Source organism: Propithecus coquereli, unplaced genomic scaffold (assembly GCF_000956105.1).
Source record: "Propithecus coquereli isolate 6110/MARCELLA unplaced genomic scaffold, Pcoq_1.0 Scaffold308, whole genome shotgun sequence".
In the NCBI taxonomy this organism is placed as follows: domain Eukaryota; kingdom Metazoa; phylum Chordata; class Mammalia; order Primates; family Indriidae; genus Propithecus; species Propithecus coquereli.
In genome coordinates this window covers 201965-222786 of record NW_012148708.1, presented here as the reverse complement: position 1 = coordinate 222786, position 20822 = coordinate 201965, and the positions used below count along the sequence as shown (strand labels likewise).

At 41.1% G+C, this 20822-nt stretch overlaps 1 protein-coding gene across 2 annotated transcripts in view; it reads right to left on the bottom strand.

Moving 5' to 3' along the window:
• The window catches only part of FAM210A (family with sequence similarity 210, member A), a 37338-nt gene that overhangs the window by 13853 nt on the left and 2663 nt on the right, over positions 1–20822 (bottom strand). The window contains exon 2 of one of the 2 annotated variants that reach the window (XM_012649980.1): positions 18854–19027. The gene's annotated coding sequence lies outside the window, so the exon portion shown is untranslated. The remainder of the gene's footprint in view (positions 1–18853; positions 19028–20822) is intronic. The other variant, XM_012649981.1, reaches the window with a different exon arrangement.

The following is a 20822-nucleotide window of genomic DNA, read 5'->3' as shown; positions in this document are numbered from 1 at the left end:
AAAAAGGATATATAGTGGAAAGGAATAAATAAAACTGTCTTTATTTGCATATGGCATGATTGTCTATTTAGGGTATCTAAAAGAATCTATAAAAAGTCTTTTTGACTCCTGGAACTAATAAGCAAATATACCAAGATTATAGGCTACAAGGCCAATATACAAAAGTCAACTGCTTTTGTATATACTAGCAATGATATATAGGAATTTGAAGTTAAAAAAAACAATACCACTTATAATAACACCAAAGAAAAATAACACCTTAGGTATAAATCTAACGAAATACCTATAAGATCTATCTATCTATATATATATGAAAAACTACAAAACTCTGAAAGAAATCAAAGGTCTAAATAAATGGAAAAATATTCCATGTTCATGAACAGAAAGACTCACTACTGTTATCAGTGTTTATCAATATGAACTACAGATTCAACATTAAAATTGCAATCAAAATCCTAGCAAATATTTCTTACATGTCAACAACCTGATTCTAAAGTTTATATGGAAAGTCAAAATTTCCAGAACACCCAACTGAAGAAGAACAAGGACTGACATTTGTTGGTAGACTGATACTACTAGACTTCAAGACTTACTATAAAGCTGCAGTAATCAACATAGTGCAGTACCGAGAAAAAAAAAAACACACATAGATCTTTGACAAAGGAGCAAGACAATCTGAAGAAAAAAAGGGTAGTTTTTTTTTCCCTTGTGGTGCTGGAACAACTGGATATCCATATGCAAAAAAATTAACCTAGATATGGACCTTATAATGCCTTACATAATTTAACTCAAAATAGACAATAGGCCTAAATGTAAAATGTGAAACTATAAAATTTCTAAAAGAAAATTTAAGTGATCTTGGGTTTGGCAATGACCATTTAGATACACCACCAAAAGCATGATCCATGAAAGAAAAAGTTGATGTTGGACTTCATTAAAAACAAAAATGTCACTCTGTGAAAGACACTGTTAAAAGTGAAAAGACAAGCCACTAATTAGGAGAAAAGGACTTGTATTCAATACAGTCACGGGCCACATGAGGACAGTTTCAGTCAGTGATGGACTGCATAGACGAGGGTGGTGCCATAAGATAAAGGAACTGAAAAATTCCTATCGCTTAGTGATACTGTTTAGTACACACTGCACATACAATTGTGTACAGTACACAATACTTGATAATAAATGATGTTACTGGTTTGTGAATTTATTATACTGTACTTTTGGTCATTATTTTACAGTGTATTCCTTCTAGTTATTAAAAAAAATAGTTAACTGTAAAACAGCCTCAGGCAGGTACTTCAGGAGGTATCTAGAAGAAGGTATTGTCATCATAGGAGATGACAGCTCCATGTGTTACTGCCCTTGAAGACCTTCCAGTAGGACAAGATGTGGAGGTGGAAGGCAGTGATACTGAGGATTCTGACCCTGTGTAGGCCTAGGCTAATGTGTGTGCTTCTGTCTTAGTTTTTAACAGGAAAGTTTAAAAAGTAAAAAAAAAGATTAATCTTAACAGTAAAAAGCTTACAGAATAAGAATATAAAGGAAATATTTTATACAGCTGTATAATGTGTTTGTGTTTTAAGCTAAGAGTTATTACAAAAGTCAAAACTTAAAAAAATAGGCCGGGCGCGGTGGCTCACGCCTGTAATCCTAGCTCTCTGGGAGGCCGAGGTGGGCAGATTGTTTGAGCTCAGGAGTTCGAAACCAGCCTGAGCAAGAGCGAGACCCCGTCTCTACTAAAAATAGAAAGAAATTATCTGGACAACTAAAAATACATAGAAAAATTTAGCCGGACATGGTGGCGCATGCCTGTAGTCCCAGCTACTCGGGAGGCTGAGGCAGAAGGATTGCTTGAGCCCAGGAGTTTGAGGTTGCTGTGAGCTAGGCTGACGCCACGGCACTCTAGCCCGGGCAACACAGTGAGACTCTGTCTAAAAAAAAAAAAAAAAAAACTTAAAAAAATAAAGTTTATTACAATAAACTAAAGTTAACTTATTATAAAGAAATATCCTTTACAAATTTAGTGTGCCTAAGTGTACTGTGTTTATAAAGTCTACAATAGGCTTTCACATTCCCTCACCACTCACTCACTCACCCAGAGCAACTTCCAGTCCTGCAAGCTCCATGCACAGTAAGTACCCTACACAGGTATACCATTTTTCATCTTTCATACCATAATTTCACTGTACCTTTTCTGTGTTTACATATGTTGAGATATACAAATACTTATGATTGCTTACAGTATTCAGTATGGTAACATGCTGTAGAGGTTTGCAGCCTAGGAGCAACAGGCTATACCATTTACATTTGTCTAAGTACACTATATATGATGTTCAGTGACAAAACTGCCTAATGACACATTTCTCAGAATATATCCCTGTCACTAGGCAACATGTGACTGTATACAAAAAACTCTTAAAATTCAACAATAAAACAACCCAATTACAAGATGGGATAAAGGTCTGAACACACATCTTATTAAATAAGATATATATGGCAGTCCAAATCGATGTGCAAAAAAAAAAAGGAAAAAAAAAAGAAAAAAAATAAGATATATATAAGGAAAATATATGAAAAGATGCTCAGCATCACATCTCCAGAGAATTGCAAATTAAAAACAATGACACACCACGACACATCTATTAGAACGGCTAAAATCCCAAACACTGATGACACCAAATGCTGGTGACGATGTGGGGTAATAGGAACTCTCATTCATTGCTGGTGGGAATGTAAAATGGTACAGCCACTTTGGAAGAGTTTGGCAGTTTCTTAAAAAGATATATATACTCTTAACACATGATCCAGCAATCACCTTCCTAGGTATTTAACTAAAATAAACTGAAAACTTACATCCACACGAAAACCTACACATGGATGTTTAAAGCAGCTTTAGTCATAACTGCCAAAACCTTGAAGCAATCAAAATGTCCTCCAATAGATGAATGGATAAACAATTCGTGGTACCTCTATACAAGAGCGTATCATTCAGTGATAAAAAAAAATATGCTATTAAGCCATGAAAAGACATGGAGGAACCTTAAATGCATATTGCTAAGTCAAACTAACCATTCTGAAAAGGTTATTCTGGGGAAATACAGTTTCTCTACCTCTCACACATTTTTGACACTTACTCTGATAAGTTTTCTCCTACCTAATGAGACAGCACACTTCTGTGACCAGATAATTTGTGGGTTTTCCCCCTATATACTAAGCGATTCTGTAACTCTCCGAACACCGGCTGGGTGTCCTATAATTTAATTTAATTCTGATACTATCTGTCTGAAGACAGTGTCAGATCACATGGGTTAAGAGCTCAGTCCAATGAGATGGCCCACCAATCACAAATCCTAGGTTGTGACCTGTGCTTCTGACAGACAGGCTATCAATCAGGGTTCCTAAGACCCCTCTCCTCGTGTTTGATAATTTACCAGGATGGCTCACAGAACCCAGGAACACTTTATTTACATTTATCAGTTTATTATAATGGATAGAGGTGGTCAGAGGAAGAGGTACAGAAAGGGTGAGGTTGGGAAGAGTCCAGAGCACAGAAGTTCTGTTCTGGTGGAGCTAGGGGCACCACATGGATGCATTCACCGACCGGAAGCTCATAAAATCTCTTGTTCCAGAGGTTTTATGAAGCTTAAACTCCAGCCCCCCACCCCAAACCTTTCCTGAGATTGGTGGGTGGAACTATTCATTTAATCATTTGGCTTTTCTGGTGAGCAGCCCCATCTTGAGGCTATCTAGAAGCTCTACCCAAAATCACCTCATTAGCATAAAGGTAGGTGTAATCTACAGGGCATGTTATAAATAACAAAAAGCCACACCCGCTCAACATAAATTCTTGTTCCTATTGCCTTTCCCTTGAAGTGATTTCCATCACTTAGGAAATACCAAGGGTTTCAGGAGTTTACAAAAACCAAATATTGTAACAAATGATGCTCCTATCACCTTATCACTTAGGAAATTACAAAGGATTTAGGAACTCTGTGCCAGAAACTGGAGAAGATGACCCCAAATATATAATTCTTATTATACAGTTATATGCTGTATGATTCCAACTATATGACCTTCTGGAAAAGGCGGAACTATAGAGACAGTAGAAAGATCATGTAAAAAGATGGCTGCCAGAGATAGAAGGGTGAAGAAGGAATGAATGAGCGCAGCACAGGGCGTTTTTAGGGCAGTGAAACTATTTCGTATGATACTGGAATGGTGGTTATATATTATGCATTTGTCAAACTCACAGAACTGTCTAAAACAAAGAGTGAACCCTAATGTAAACTGTGGACTTTACTCCCCACTCCCTGTCTACCGCATAGGCCCCCTTTTTGGCTAAGGGGACCCCAGAGAAACCTTAAAACCGTATTCTCAGCCAAGACAGGATGGGAGATCAGACGTGCGCATTATATCCCCTCCCTCGATAACAGCCATCAGGCTTTCTTCTCTAAGGGCTAAACAGAAACCAATTTTGTAATCGTTCCTTTTTTTTCAGCTTTGACATGACGACTGACCAGCATTTCTTCCTGATAAGAGAACAGCAACCATCGAGTGGTTCTGACCAATCTATGGGGGCTGTGCAAGGAGGGTTTTCATGTCCTCTGTTTCACGCTTTGAAGTCAGAGGGCTGAAAACTCTACCCTTGGATCATGCTAAGGCAGCCATTATCTGAACATGGATCCCATGAAGGAGCATGGAGTTCAACTGTGCATGTGAATGTTTCTCCTTTCACAAATATTCGTGGCTCTTCCTATAGTTTATTATCAATAAGTATGTATGTATATTCAGCTACCCCCACTCAATATAAATTCCAGTTCCTCTAGCCTTTCCCTTGAAGTACATGCTGTCAGCTTCTGCCCAAGGCTATTGCTTCCCAGCCAGCAAGATGACCAGCCTGCAGACTCCAACTCTTTATGAGAAATAAAGCTCTCCTTTCCAAATTTATGAACCTTATTCTTCAGTTGACAGTATCAATACTGAGTCATCAATTGTAACAAATGCACACACCACTGCAAGATGTTAGTAGAGAAACTGTGGCGGCCTGGGTGGGTATATGGGAACTCTGTATATCTCTGGTTAATGTTCCTGTGAACCTAAAACTTCTCTAAAAATAAAGTCTATTGATTTTTTTTTTTAAGTACACTGTGGCCTTGCTAAATACAACTGATAATACTGTTAAATTGAGTTTAACCTAATAAATAGTGAATTGTAATCTAACTGGATGTGTAAACCTACTCTTGTAATGAGTAGCTGAGTCTCAGCCAATCATAGCAGTTGAGATTCAGCCAATCACAGGTGGCCATGCTCAAATAAGGCAAACCTGAGCTGTAACCAATCCAGCTGTTTCTATACCTCACTTCCATTTTCCATATATCACTTTCCTTTTTCTGTCGATAAATGTTATCCAACCCGGTGGCCGCCCCAGAGTCGCTCTGAAAGTATGCTGGTTCTGGGGCTGCCTGATTCATGAATCGTTCTTTGCCTAACTAAACTCTGTTAAATTTAATTTGTCTGAAGTTTTTGTTTTAACAATATATAGCCTTACCCTGACATACAGGTATGAGGAAGGGATAAATGTAGAAGTCAGCAGGTTTAAACAGAATAAAAGGGGTAAGTGAAGAAAAGAATTCCCTCCAGTTACACAAGGTCTCTAAATGTCACCAAATAGGAGGCAATTCACATTTTCTTCTTTCTTTCAACACATTAAGAATATCCTAAGATTTATTCCTTTCAATCTCTCTTAATCGCATCTTGACTGCTGTTTTAAAATCAAATTTAGCTTGCTGCTTAGAAAAAGTAAAGGCATGCAAGTTTGTTTATAGTACTTTCTGGGCTCTTAGTTTCCTACTCCCTAATGCAGGTGATGGCTTCGATTTAATTTCTACTATATAATCCATCTCCTTCAACCTATTTGGCTTTTGGGGCTTTCTAATACCAGAATGAACCACATAAACAAGCTGTGTTAAGGATGGAGCCACTGTTAAATTCTTAAACTTCAGAAAAGGTTAAATTATGCCCCCTAGTGAATTCCTATGGAAGTTCATTAATAATTCACTGATTTCCAGAGCCGTCTTAAATGTCGAGGGTACCACTTACAAAAAAAAAAAACAAAAAAAACCCAATGATTTTTCCAAAATTATAAGGTAAATATATTCATTTACACAAGATATTTATCTTTATCTCTTTCCAGAGGATCTATGTTTCTTAAGGCAAGCCATGGTGGTCTGTAACGGTACCCTGGATCTAGAACCCACAGTTCCACTTCCACCCTCTTCCTTCTCCCCTCTGGCAGGTGCTATCTCATTGCAATGAGAACAGAGGCTTTGCCATCAGAGAGACCTGAGTGCTAACTCTTTCTTAGCCTTTTCCCTCATCCCTAAAATAGGTTCAGGAACACTTTTATCACATGGTATTTATGACAATTAAAAGAGATACAGCATGTTAAGTGTCTAGCATTTACTATGCTAAACCAGTAATTATTAGTTCTAACTTCTTCATCTTCTCAACTATTGACCTGGCTAAACAAGCTCATATTCTTCCCTCATCTAAACTTTTGCCATTATGCCATTTGGGTGAACCACGTACGATCCTAGTGCATGGGGAAAAAACCTTTTCTCTATACTCTCACGTTCAACACAGAACACTTCTGTGACCAAATATGTAGGAGTTTTTCCACACACACCAAAGCAATTCTCCAGAGGACACCAACTGGGTGTCCCATAATTCAATTCAACTCTGACACTAACTCAAGTTAGAGTCAGATCCCACAGGTTAAAGGCTCAGACCCACAAAATTCGTCCCTACTTCAGACAACTCATAAGCAGTAGGCTGTCACCAACACTTCTGAGCTACCAGCTGTAAACTAGAGTTCTTAACCTGGGTTTGATTAATTTGATAAATCCCTCCGTGGATTTGATTAATATGCTAAGAAGACCCACAGAACTCAAGCAAACATTTGTGTTTACTGGTTTATTATAAAGGATATTACAAAGGATACAGACGAAAAGCCAGATGGAAAAGATGCAGAGGGTACGGTACACAGGGGCTTTTGGAACTTTCCATGCCCTCTCTGGGCATGCCACCCTCTCAGCACCTCCATGTTTTCAGCAACCTGGACGTTCATGACATCTTTTGTTCAAGAGTTTTTATAGAGATCAATCTCCTGCCTCCACCTTTTCTAGAGATTGGTGGGTGGGGCTCAAAGTTCCAGCAATCAATTCCTCTAATATTTCTAGTGAGTAGCTCCATCCCAAGGCTATCTAGAGGCACCACCCTAAGTCAACTCATTAGCATAGTCTCAGGTGTAAAGGGGGCTCATTATGAGTAACAGAAGATACTCCTACAACTCAGGAAATTTCCAACAGTTTTAGCAGCTCTGTGACAGGAACAGGGACAAAGACCAAATATATTATAATTGCTTCTTCAGCAATTCACTCCACTGGTCATGTCCTTGACCTTGAAATGACGTGATACTGTTCCACAACTGAAATCCTGAAAACTACACCATCCCACTCTCTGCAGCCACCTCTGTTTGCAGCCTTTACTCCCTTACTCTTGCTACAGCCTAGTCCCAGTGCCTTGCTCCACCCTGATCCTTTTCCCAGGTGAAATCCAACAGGTCCTCTTGGTTTCACTCTGAAGACTGCAAACCAAAAATAAAATCCTAAGCTACCCTTTCTGACTAAACAGATGCCCTCTTGGCCAAGGGGACCCCAGAAAAACCTTAAAACTGAGTTCCTGGCCATGAAAGGAAGGGAGGACAGACACACCTCTTTATATGCCCTCCCTCTTGGAGTTTAGATTACAATTGACTAGGTTAAAACAGAGATCCCAAGACTGACATACGAAATTATTAACAGGACCTAAGGCAATGCAAGGCAAAGGTTACATCACACCCGCAGGCCACCAATATGCTTAACAGATTACTTTGAATATACTGTGGCCAGCTCTCTGATTAACAGACCCCCTTATGTTAACGCAAGCATTCCTTTCTACTGATACCAAGTCTTTAGATGAAACTTTATTTCTTTACACAACTACAAATCAAAGAATCTTTGAACTGACAATGGAAAAAAACCCAAACTCTGTAAAATAATTTAAAGAGGTCTATTCTGAGCTGAATATGTGTGACCATGGCCTGGAGAGCAATGCCCAAGAAGCCTTGAGCAAGTGGTCTCCCTGTGGCTGCATTACAGTTTGGTTTTATACATTTCTGGGAGACAGGAATTACATGTAAAGACATAAATCAATACATGGAAGGTGGACATTTGTTTGGTCTGAAAAGGTGAGACACCTCAAAGGGGATTACAGGTTATAGATGGCTTTAAAGATCCTTTGATTTATAATTGGTTAAGGAAATGAAGGTTTGTCTAAAGGCTTGGCATGTTTTAAGTTAAGATAAGGAAGTTTGTTAATCAGAGACAAGTCTTAGGACATATACTCGACTCAAATGATCTGTTAAGTAAATTGATGACCACCTATACGTATGGTTTAAGCTTTGTCTTGCATGGCCTTAGGCCTGCTAATGAGTTACAAAGCATATCTCCAAGAAGGGAGGGGGCATGACGAGGCAGGTGTGATCTCCCTTCTCATGGCTAGTAACTCAGCTTTAGGGTATTTCTGGGGTCCCGTTGGCCAAGAGGGGGTCCATTCAGTCCATTTAAGCTGGTGGGCTTAAAATTTTATTTTAGTTCACAGAACCCATCTACAACCTGTAAGCCCCCCTCTTCGAGATGTCCTGCCTTTTCTGGCCAAACCAATGTATAGCTTCCAAGTACTGATTTATGATGTTAACCACAATTCCTATCTCCCTAAAATGTATAAAACCAAATTGTAATCTGACTATCTCAGGACCACTTACTCAAGGCTTCTTGGGAGTTGCTTCCTGGGCCAATGGTCACACATATTTGGCTCAGAATAAACCTCTTTTTTTTTATTATTTTACAGGGTTTGGATTTTCTTTTTCCATTAGCAATTCTTTACGCAGCTTAGATTCCACAGTGCATTACTTGAATTACCACCATATCCTTCTGTAATACCAGCCCACAAAGTTCAACCTTCAGCCAGTCCCACTACGTCTCAATAGCTAAGCACTGCTAATGAAAACTACCAAACTGAGTAAATCAGTGCCAGGGCAGGGTGATCAGCTATGAATGCTATGTGACAGTCCATCATGGCTTCTGAGCAGCTGCCTCTCACCTCCCCTCAGGGACTAGTCCACACCTTTCCCAATCTCTCAAGCCTGTTATATTTTACTTTCAGCTGATGATAAATAATACTTTCTAAATCAGATCATGACTCTTTTCTCTTTTTAAAACTCTCCAATTTCTTTTGGAGTAAAAACCAAGTCTTTACACTGGAACAGTGTGCCTGTAGCAGTTAGTGTACCAGGCTGTAAAGTAACTTAGGACAGGCCCTACCCGTAGCTACCCCTGCCCCCTTTGACTGCATTTATTCTCAGTCTCTTGCTCACTTGACTCCAGCTACACCAGGCCCTTGCCCACAAGCTAAAAAGGCTCCTGCTTTATGACTTTTGCACTAGCTGTTCCCGTTTGGAACAATCTTTCCCCAGATAACTGCATGGCTAAATCCTTTGCCTCCTTCAAGTCTTTGTTCAAAAGCCACCTGCTCTGTAAGGCCTGTCTTAACCATCCTATTTAAAACTGCAACACAGCTCCCTTCTGGCCCAGACATTCCAATGTCCCTTACCTTGCTCTATTAGTTTCTTTTTATCCATAGCACTTATCTTCTAACATCCTATAATTTACTTATTTTTTATATTTACTACCTATGGTCCCACAAGAGTAGAGATTTTCTCCCTGTTTGGTTCACTGATGCATCCCAGGGCTGGCTGGCACAAAGGAGGCACTCAATACATACTTGTTGAAGAAAGAAAATAATAGGCAAGCCTAGGAACGGGGCTCAGAAGAAACCAAGCCCACTGGCACCTTGATCTTGGACTTTCAGCCCCCCCCCCAGTGCCTTCGGGGTGACTTCCCGTCATGGCAGACCCAAGCTGAGACGGCAGGCGCCATATTGTTTCTCACCCACTGTGCACCTTTGTCCTCCCCAGGGAACCTCAGCCCTTCAATTTTCATCTGGCTCTTCCCACACAAACATTTCCCAACTCTGGCGCAGATGGTGGGAGCCACAGGGGACCAGTGGGTTCTGAGGGATCTGTGTGACCCCAGAGTCTGGACATTCTGGGTGGGCTGCCTTCAGGAGAGAGGGACAGAGATGACCAGAGTGCCAGCTTTCTTCCACTCAGACTCTTTTCCTCCCATTCCCCTGCCCTGCCAGTGGCTGCTGAGAGAAAATTGAGCCAGGGCTCGCAGAAACTGCTTCTCCCCTCGGGTGGCGCATCCACCACACCAGGCCTTCCACAGAGAGCAGGGCTCAAACCTTGCCAGACTCTTTTTCTCCTGTTCTGTTCCCCCACCTGTGACTGCCCAGAGAGACTACAGAGTCACCACATCGAGGATTCCACAGAGAATAAGGCTCAGACCTTTCCTCTAGAGGTCCGGTAGTAGACGGTAGGGTGCTCGTGTTACGGCAGACCGAGAATAGACGGACACGCACACAGAAATATTGGCAAAAACAGGTTTATTCATCAGCGGGCTCAGATGGGGATTTTTCCCTCCAAATTCTGAGCACCAGACAAAGAGCACTGCAGTCTTTTATACACTCTGCTTAAGGCGGAGGGGCACGGTCACAACAGGGTTAACTTTAGTGAGGCAGAGTCCTAAGTTACTTTACAGCCTGGTACACTAACTGCTACAGGTGATTTATGAGGGGAAAGGTCGCAGGAGAGGAGGGGCCTCAGGTAAGGAATGCAAAGGACAAAGCCTGGTAGTGGAATTTTCCACTTCAGTGGAATTTTCTAATTTTCCACTTCACTCAGACTATGAGCTTCCTACCCGCTGGCCCTCCCTGATGCCACTTGCCCAGCAATTCCATCACTGTGGGACACACCCCGAGGCAGACGGACATCAAACCTGCTTGGGCACCCTGTGGGCAACTGGGGACCAGCATGTTTCTCCCTAGCATGATCAGGGATTGATCTTCGAGGACCTGGGGACAGGCCCAAAGGCCAGATCCCATACCCCTAGGTCTCAATCACATTGCTCAAGGGCAAGGAAGGGAGATTGGTGATTGGGTGAGGCCACTACAGCCCCTCCCTGGTGGCTTTTCCCAGAATCTGGGAGCAGACCTTTGACCCCTGCTGGAACAGGTACCTTGCCAGCTTTGATGGAGCCTCAGGGCAAGATCACACAACCCAGCCCTACTCAGCTTGACTCCCCCACCCACCTCTGCTGTGGCAGAGAATAAGGAAGTTTCAGGGCCCCACTTACCACCTGGGGCAATCAAGTGCTTCTTCAGAGGGACTAGACCTGACACAGGACCCAAAAACAACACTGCAGCTTGTTCCTTCCAGCAAGCACCACCTACTGACAGGGAGGTCAATTTGCATGCCCTTTATAGCATTTACTAATTCAATCATATAGGGTGTGGTTGAGTCTCACCCCCAAGCACCATCCACTGTCTCAAAGATTAAACTGGGAGTACCATTATCTAATCAAAAGAAAATCCAAAAATAAGAAGCAAAAGCTGCTCCAGATGACAAGAAATCAGCAAAGGTCTCCAGGTACATGAAAAATCAGAATGAAAGGACGTACATATCCATGCACATATATGTACACAATCTTGAATAAATTTAAATACCTGAATTAGCACAAACACTCACAGTTCCTGAAAATCACACTTGGGTGAGTTAGCAGACAAACCAGATGATGTCAGAGGCCAAAGGCATCAGCTCCATTTCCTTCTGCTATCAGAGTGAAAGGGAAATGACTCTCCCACATCACTCTGTCTCCTACTGCAGAGGCCACCACTGCTTTGGTGGTTAGGAGCAGGGAAGTGCTTCACTATGAAATATTATGAAGCACCTCCTAGTGGCCCAACATTTCTCCAAAAAATTTAACTCTTACGTTTCCTCAACAGAATTTTAGCTCCTCTAGGGATATGAGCCAGAGTATTTTCTTCTGTACCTTCAGAGTACCTAAAACATACCAATGTAAAACGACTATAAAACAACTTAATAATGGAGCTTTCTATTGGCCAATTATGAAAGGTTGGATGTTATACAGAACTATAACCCTTTTGGCACCTGGAACAAATTAGTACAATATATGGTCACTGCCTTTTTAAGTAGTTTACAATCTAGTTATGAAAAGGTAATTAAATATTCCAAGATATGAGACAAATGTTAAAGGTGAGTTACAAGTTTATAAACACACTAGATATTGGGGGGAAAAGAAAAGAATAACTGTGAACTGCAGTGGTCAGGTGAAGGCTGCCCAGGATACATTTAAGAAAGAAAGACTTAAGAGCAATGGAGAAAAAGATGGAAGGTCGTTCTAAGTCAAGGTAGAAATGGTGAGCGGAAAGCATGTCAATACGTAAAGAAGGGCCTTTTCAATGAGAAATGAGGCTGTCATTGCAGAGAACTTATGAATTCCTAAGTAAAAAGCAACTGAAGATTTAGAGCAGGGGAGTGATGTGATAAAAGTAGTACTTTACTCAGGAAAACCAATATGCAGCAAAAAGGATAAAGTAAACTTAGTAGTCTCTGCAACTGTTCTTTATCTTGTAGAGAAATCTGCCCAAAACAATTATCTGACTATTCAATCTTCTTTGACCTTTGATTTTGCACACAGGAACCAGCTGAGAACTAAGCTTAATTTAGATCCTAGATTACTGCTCTCTGTATAAGTCACTTTGTATTCTTTACCATTAGCTTATGCATATACCATTAAAAAGTCACCAAAAATTGAGTCTAAACAGCTGATAAGAAAAGAGTCATCTTGAAAAAAATAAAACCTCACAATTGATTTAATCGTTCTCTCTTAGAAACTTAGATTGTTTGTAATTTTAATGCACTATAAATAGTATCCTCACACATAAAAATTGTTCTCCACATTTTTAAGTCTTTTTGGTGGTTTGTTTCTGAGACAGGGTCTTGTTCTGTTGCCCAAGCTGAAGTGCAGTGGCATCACCATAGCTCACTGCAAAATCAAACACCTAGGCTCAAGTGATCCTCCTGCCTCAGCGTCCTGAGTAGCTGGGACTATAGGCACGTGCGTGCCACCATGTCCAGCTAATTTTTTGTAGAGATGGAGTCTTGCTTTTGCTCAGGCTGGTCTCAAACCCCTGGCGTCAAGGAATCCTCCCACTTCGGCCTCCCAGAGAGCTAGGATTACAGGTGTGAGCCACCACGCCCGGCCAATAAGTTTATTTTTTTAAATAAGTACAATAATATACAAGTACGGCACAAGGTCAATACAGACACAATCTTCTGGCAGACAGACTCCAAGGTGAACCACAGTAAGCTGCGCCCCTGTGGAATCCTCTCCCCTTGACTGAGGGTGGAACCTGTCACTTGCTTCTAATCACTGAACAGTAGAAAAGATGGACAGACCCCATCTTCACAGCTGGAGAGAGAGATTCTCCTGCTGGCCTCAAGGAAGCAAAGAGCTACTGGGTGAACTGCCTATGGACAGGGCCACACAATAGGGAACAAATTCTAGGACCTGAGAGGGACCTCCAGTCAACAGCCAGGAAGAAGCTGGGGCCCTCATTCATATTGGCACAAAAGATGAATTCTACGAACAACCTGAATGAGTCTGCAGATTCTTCCCTAGTTGAGCCTCTAGATTACAACACAGCCTGCCTGACACCTTGAGACGATGAACCTCAACCAACTAAGATGTACCCATACTCCTGACTCAAGGAAACTGTGAGATAATAAATGCATATTGTTTTAAGCTGTTAAGTTTGGGATAATTCGTTACACAGCAATCGAAAACACAGCCTACTCTCCTATGGAACCCTTCCCAACCACCTGATGAGTAGGGATTATTTTCATTTTCTCAAAGCCTTTGTGACAGGGACTGCAAAAATGACAGGCCATACAGGCCCTGAGAAGAACTGCACAATAGGAGCAACTTTAGGTTTAATCAGTTATTTGTATTAGAACTTCATAATGCTAAGTCTTAGAAGGAAATTTAGAGGCCCCTTAGTACTATCCTTTACATTTACAGAATAGGAATGCAAGGACATACAGTATTTCGTAACTTATTCCTTTCACATAGCTAATTACTGACAAAAAAGGTGAAAAGAATCCAAGAAAAGAATTGCTAATCTAGCACACCTCCCACCTCCTCACAAATTGCTTCATGTATATAAATTGTATCTTTTCCCTAAAAATGAAGGATTGAGGGCCAAATGATAAATTTCACTTCTATTTTTTTATCATGAAATCAGTTTTAATACAAACTTATTGTTACCAATTAACTAAAAGTATGTCTAGCAATGCAGGAATTTACTTGATAAAGAAAATAAGGCCTATGTATGTTAAACCAAAAAAGTACACATAAGAAATTATACACATATTTTACAGCAAGTCCATTGCAACAGAATCTGTTTTACAGTTTGGCTTTGGAGAAAAATACTGGTAACATCCTCTGTGGGTTACCTAGTTTTTGTCAGTGTTTACTGTATAAAGCAGTGGTTGCCAACCAATGTTTTTGGCACCACGGACCGGTTTCATAGAAGACAATTTTTTCGTGGATGGGGTGGGAGGAGCCGGGGGAGGATGAGGATGGTTTCGGGATGATTGAAGCACATTACATATATTGTACAGTCCAACCTCTCTGCTAATGATAATCTGTATTTGCAGCCGCTCCCCAGCGCCAGCCTCACCACCTCAGCTCCACCTCAGATCATCAGACATCAGATTCTCATAAGGAGTGTGCAACCCAGATCCCTCGCATGCGCAGTTTACGAGTGGGGGCAGCACTCCTCTGAGAATCCAATGCTCTGCTGAGCTGACAGGAGGTGGAGCTCATGTGGTGATGTGAGCACGGAGAGCGGCTGTACTCTGATCAGCAGAGTACCACAAGCCATGTTGTAAAAAAAAACAAAACAAACAAACAGCTCTTGTATTTTGCATCCAATTTTAAACTATGTCTTTAAAAAACTTGCATTTAGAATTTCACATAGGTCTGCTTTCTAAGATGTGCCACGCAAATTTATTTTTTTCTTATGATGATGTGTGACATCCATTTGGCAAACATTACATCACAAGCCCATCAGTGTTTATCTAATTTCTCTAATTTTATCAAATGGTACAAATTACCATGTAGCCTACTTAAGAGCTCAAACTGTAACAGCATTTGAAATGGCAAGGAGGAGCTACTCTAACTCACATTTCTGTTAAAAATCAAGGACACCAAATAAAATACCATATTTAATCCAATTTATCCATTCCAAGAAGTTACAAAGGCTATGTAGAAGTAAGTAAAAATGGGGAATCTCTAATTTATATGGCTGCCTTCAAAATAACTTTTGCCTATAAATGAGACTTTCTAATAGGGCTCATTTTGCCCCTGGCATCCCCAGAATCTGAACCACTCCCCTCCCATTCTCTGGGAGGATCCCTTCTTAGTTTCTGATGTCTATTCTCTCATTGCCATTCCTCAGCTACTACTGCATATGCCCAGCTCCCCTTTCACCCACGCAAGTCCTGGACCACTGCTATCACTGCTAATTCTCAGAAGAAGTAAACTCAGGAGCTGAAAGCATGTAAAATATCTCTGAGACTGTTCACTATTTGAAACTGCTGCTCTGGTTTACATGAATTCGTGAAATCACTCCATTTTTTCAGCTGTATCAAGGCAAAAAATTCTACAATCACATTCAAAGACACGGACTAATAACTTCACATGACACTGCAGTATAAGTTTTAGTTGTGATAAGCTAAAAATCGACAGGTTCTGTGCTAAGCACTGTATTAACTCATTTACAACCTACAGTGACTCCGTGAGGAAATTAAAACACAAAGTTTGGTCAATTACTCAAGGACCATATGGTTAGCAAATATAACCAGGATTTGAACACATGCTATCTGTCTATGCTCTTAACTGCTGAATATCCTAGTCATTTTTCTAGTCAGGTTGAATAACTTGGTGGCCCATGGTTAAGCATGCAGTTTCTAATAAGCTCAGTAGTAAGCCAAAGGCTGTTTCTCAATACAAGAGCAGTTATCTACAGAGATGGCAAGGTTTTGTTCCAAAATCCTAAGGATCCACACCGTGATTATCTCCTATAGGGGCTGCCGGAGGCTTCAAAAACCATTTCAATCTGCCACTGACACTTCAAGCACCACTGGATCCACTGAACCACATGGCCCAAGTGGCAGAGCAGCTGGCACAGCAGCCTGGACCTGTTGCAGAGCCTTCTTTTGCTCTAGGCCTCACTCAAAACTAGCAGCATTTTGGGATACTCAGTAAATGGCCTGGACTAGTATACCTTAATGAGGAATTTGTCACCTCCAAAATCCAAAGAGGTCCACTAGTCCTCGTTTCTCTTTTTTTGTTGTAGGTGGGAACATGCCCTATACCATACCACTGACCCCTAGAAATTTCACTAAAGCGGAAGGGTCCCGAATTTTTCTTGGATTTATTTCCTACCTTCTTACATGCAAATGTCTTTCTAATAAGTCTAGAATAGTTGTTACTTCTTGCTCACTAAGTCCAATCAACATAATGTCATTAATGTAATGGGCCAATGTGATGTCTCGTGGAAAGGAAAGGTCCATATTAGTTTGCTACGGCTGCCGTAATGAACTGAATGGCTTAAAACAACAGAAATTTACTGTCTTCTAGTTCGGGAGTTAGAAGTCCAAGATCAAGGTGTCAGCAAGGTTGGTTCCTTCAGAGGGCTATAAGAAAGAATCTGTTCCAGGCCTCTCTCCTTCCTTTTAATGGTGTGCTGGGATTCCTTGGCTTGTAAAAGTATCACCCCAATCTCTGCCTTCAGGTTCACGTGGCATTCTCCTCATGCACGTCTGTGTCCAAATTTCTCCTTTGTGTAAGGTCATGTTGGATTAGGGGCCCACCCTACTCCAGTATGACCTCATCTTAACTAATTACATCTGTAACAACTCTATTCCCAAATAAGGTCACCTTCTGAGGTACTAAGGGCTAGGACTTCAACATAAGAATTTTTCGGGGACACAATTCAACCCATAACAAGGTCCCTGCAGTCTTAATTATAACATAGCATTGGAGAGTTGGTGCGGTACACTCCTCCGGTAGGACAATGAAGGTATATTTCTGGCACTGTCCACTGAAAGAAAATTCCTTTTGGTGGTCTTTACTAACAGTACTAAGAAAAAATATTTGGGAGATTATTAGATACATGCAAGCTCCTAGGTAATAGGTTAATTTGTGCAAGCAATGACATGACATCTGGAGCAGCAGCTGCAATCAGTCACCACCTGGTTAAATTTATGATAATCCACTGTCATTTTCCAAGGTAATCTGTTTTCTGCTCACGTCAAATAGGAGAGCTGAATGGAAATATGGCAGGAATCACCAGCCCTGCATCCTTCAAGTGTACTAATCTCCACAATCCCTCCAGGAATGTGGTATTGCTATTGGTTTATTATTTTCCTAGGCAGAAGCAGTTCTAGTAGCCTCCACTTGGCCTTTCCTATCCCAACATTCCTCGCTCCCCAGGTCACGGAACAAGCATGGGGATTCTGCCAGCTCTGAGTATGTCTATGTCAATTATGCATTCTGGAACTGGGGAAATAACCACAGCAGGAGCACAGGGACCCACTGACCCACCGAGAGGAGGGCCTGAGCTACACCTCCATTGACCACCTAACCTCAACAAGCCCCTACTCTGAATGGTGGGCCACTTTGAGTGCCTGGAAATAGTGTCAGGTCAGAGTCAAGTGTCCAGCAATCCCTGAAAAGTCTGTATTTCCTTTTCTCCAGTGCACATTCACCCCAACAGAAGCCACAGGCCCCTTTGGGGAAGGCTGGGAAAAAAATTAACAGTATAAATTTTTGGCAGTGCAATGGGGTCCTTCCTCAGAGGGACCCAGCCTCCCCTCATTCAAGGGGTTTTGAGTCTGTAAAATGACTCAAATCTGGGAATTGACTGAGGGACCATGACTCTTTCTCCTGTTAATTCAAGTCAAACTTCTGTTCACTTGACCTAGAACTTTTCTACTTATACCCATCAAGTCACAATTCAGCAGACTCCCCATCTATTTCTCTTCTAGGGACACCATGATCAGCTAGCCAACATTACAAGTCTCAAGAAGTCAGACCATTTCATTACTGCTTTGACCCTGCTGTCCATGATGGTATCATGGCTGCCTAGTCTTTGGTTATCAAGGTCCACGACGTGGTCCCTGCCACCCTGGATCCAACTCTCCCCACTGCATTTAAGGATCCCCAATCAGTGGCAGCAGCTCCCACTGTAATTTCTGACCTGCAGCGAAGAGTAACTGCAGAGTTCTTCATGGATGCTAAGGTTTCCCTCACAAGTTTGTTTCTCACAGTCATAGTGAAAGGTGTGTCCTCTGGACCCTCCCATGGTAGATGAGCAGATCTTTTATGATTAATTCACTCTAACATCCCAATCTCCCTAAGCTTTTGGTTACCTTCCTCCATAGTGTACCAAGGCAGTTTGGGCATTTCAACTTCACTGAGTGTAGACCACCTTTTGGTCCATGTTTCAGCTAACCAACCAAACTGTAAGAGCCCGTTCTAACCCCTGGAGGTATGACTTTGAATCCAGAAGCTCTGCTTCGTGGGCCCATATCAATAAATTATGCTCAACCAACTTTATGTTCCTTCCATAATAATCCTACACCCTTAATATCCACTCCCATACATATTCAACAGATTTCTGTCTAGATAAACTGTAAAGAAAAAATATGCAGTTTTTTAAGGAGTGTAGGACACTTCCTCCTAGATCACACTTTGTAGCTTACCTTTCAGGATCTGCGGGACTTGAGTCTAGCAAAGAGGGGTGGTGGGGTAGGTCCTGAACCAGCAGTGTCTTGCAAGCCAATTATCCCGAGGGAGGTCATTACACATTCTTCAGGCAAAGCAGGGGTAACCTCTTCAAGCGGAGGTCAAAGGATTGCTTCTCCTGGCAAAAAAGACTGAGTAAAATTTAGGGGTTTAACATCCCCAGCTTCATCAGGACGTTGCCATGTGGCCCCATTCCATATGTGAGGATCCCATTCTTTCCCAATCAGTGCACGCCTTGGTGAGGATGGAAATTCAATTTGCATTGTTAATTCAGTCATTTACAGGATGAAGCTCTGGATGTGGCTTTCACCAACCTCAGTTCTGCAGCTACAGGGGATAAGGATTTCTTTAGGGCAAACACAGAAAATTTCAGGTCATTTATGTGAAGCTTGAGCCGGGAATTTGAAGCCCTGAGTGCATCCTTTTCTTTCCCCACTTTCTCCAGCACAGTTAGGAGCAACCAGCCAATCTCATTACACTCATTAATTTGACAAACATGTTCTAAAGTATCAAATACATGGTCATCCAGAACCTTGCCTTCTATAAGCATTTGAGTAGTACTCAATGGTGATATTTTGTCTATCTCTACTTCCATATCACACCATAGACTATCAATGCCCTCTTTACCACTGGAAATAGTCCTTTAGTGCCTTTAAATCTAATCAGAGTAGAGAACCACTTCCAGAAACCCCACAACCAATTCAGAAAACTCATTCTTAGGATTCTGTTCTCTAAAACCACTCTAAGTACCAAAATCTGAATCAGTCAGGGTTCTTCAGTGATAAAGAACCAACAGGGAAATATATAGACATAGATGTAGCTATAAACACAAATATCTACCTCTATCTCTAGACGGATATAGAAATATCACTATTTTGAGGAACTGGCTCACACAGCAGAGAGGGCTAGCAACTCTGAAATGTGCAAGGCACATCTGTAGACTGGAAACTCAGGCAGAATTGATGCTGCAGTCTGAGAAAAATTTTTTCTTCTCTAGAACATCTCAGTTTTAGCTCTTACAGCCTTCAATTGATCGGATGAGGCTCACCCACATCCTTTACTTCAAGTCAACTGATTATAGATGTTAACCACATTTTCAAAATACATCATAGCAACACACAGATTAGTGTTTGCCGAAATAACTAGGTATTATAACCCAGTCAAACTGAACATATAAAACTAATCATCACACACAGTAACCTTACAGATTTCTCAACCAAATCTTACTTTCAACTGTATAGAAAATTTTTTAAACAAGACTATTTTATTTGCTCCCAAAAGACAGTAAAATTTAAGTAGGGACACTTTGGTGAGGAGAACAGAGGAACAATCCTTCCTCCAAAACTATTTGGAGGAAGAAACCTTCCATAAACCACCTCTCTTGCTTGCCTCCACAGAACAGCAGCAATCTTAAGAAGCTATGACATTGTATCTACATTTTTTAAAAAAAATTTTGTTTCAAATTATGATCTTTAACTTTACAACAGAAATCATACTTCAAACTTATACTTCTGAGAGAAGTGTTCTCACTTTCTTACAAACGGGTTAAAATAGATCCCATATGTCCTTTAAAAAAAAAAACCTTTCTTGGAGATTCATTCATTCAATAAGCACCTACTATGTGCCAGGAACTGTTCAAGGCACCTGTGTTAAATCAATGCACAAAATAAAGATCCCTGTCTTGGTGGAGCTCACATTCTAGCAAGATAACATCTTTATACAGCTATTTTTCTCTCTGGACATAATAACCTAAGCATTCAAAACACTTTCTGAAAAACTACTATGTACTAGGCAACTTCCAGTTCTGAGGATGACCTTTTAGCAGGTACTATCTGGTCTTTGTAGCCAGACTGCCTGGGTCCAAAATCCTGATTCTACATACTACTTACAAGATGTATGACCTTGGCCAAGTTACTTAACCCTCAT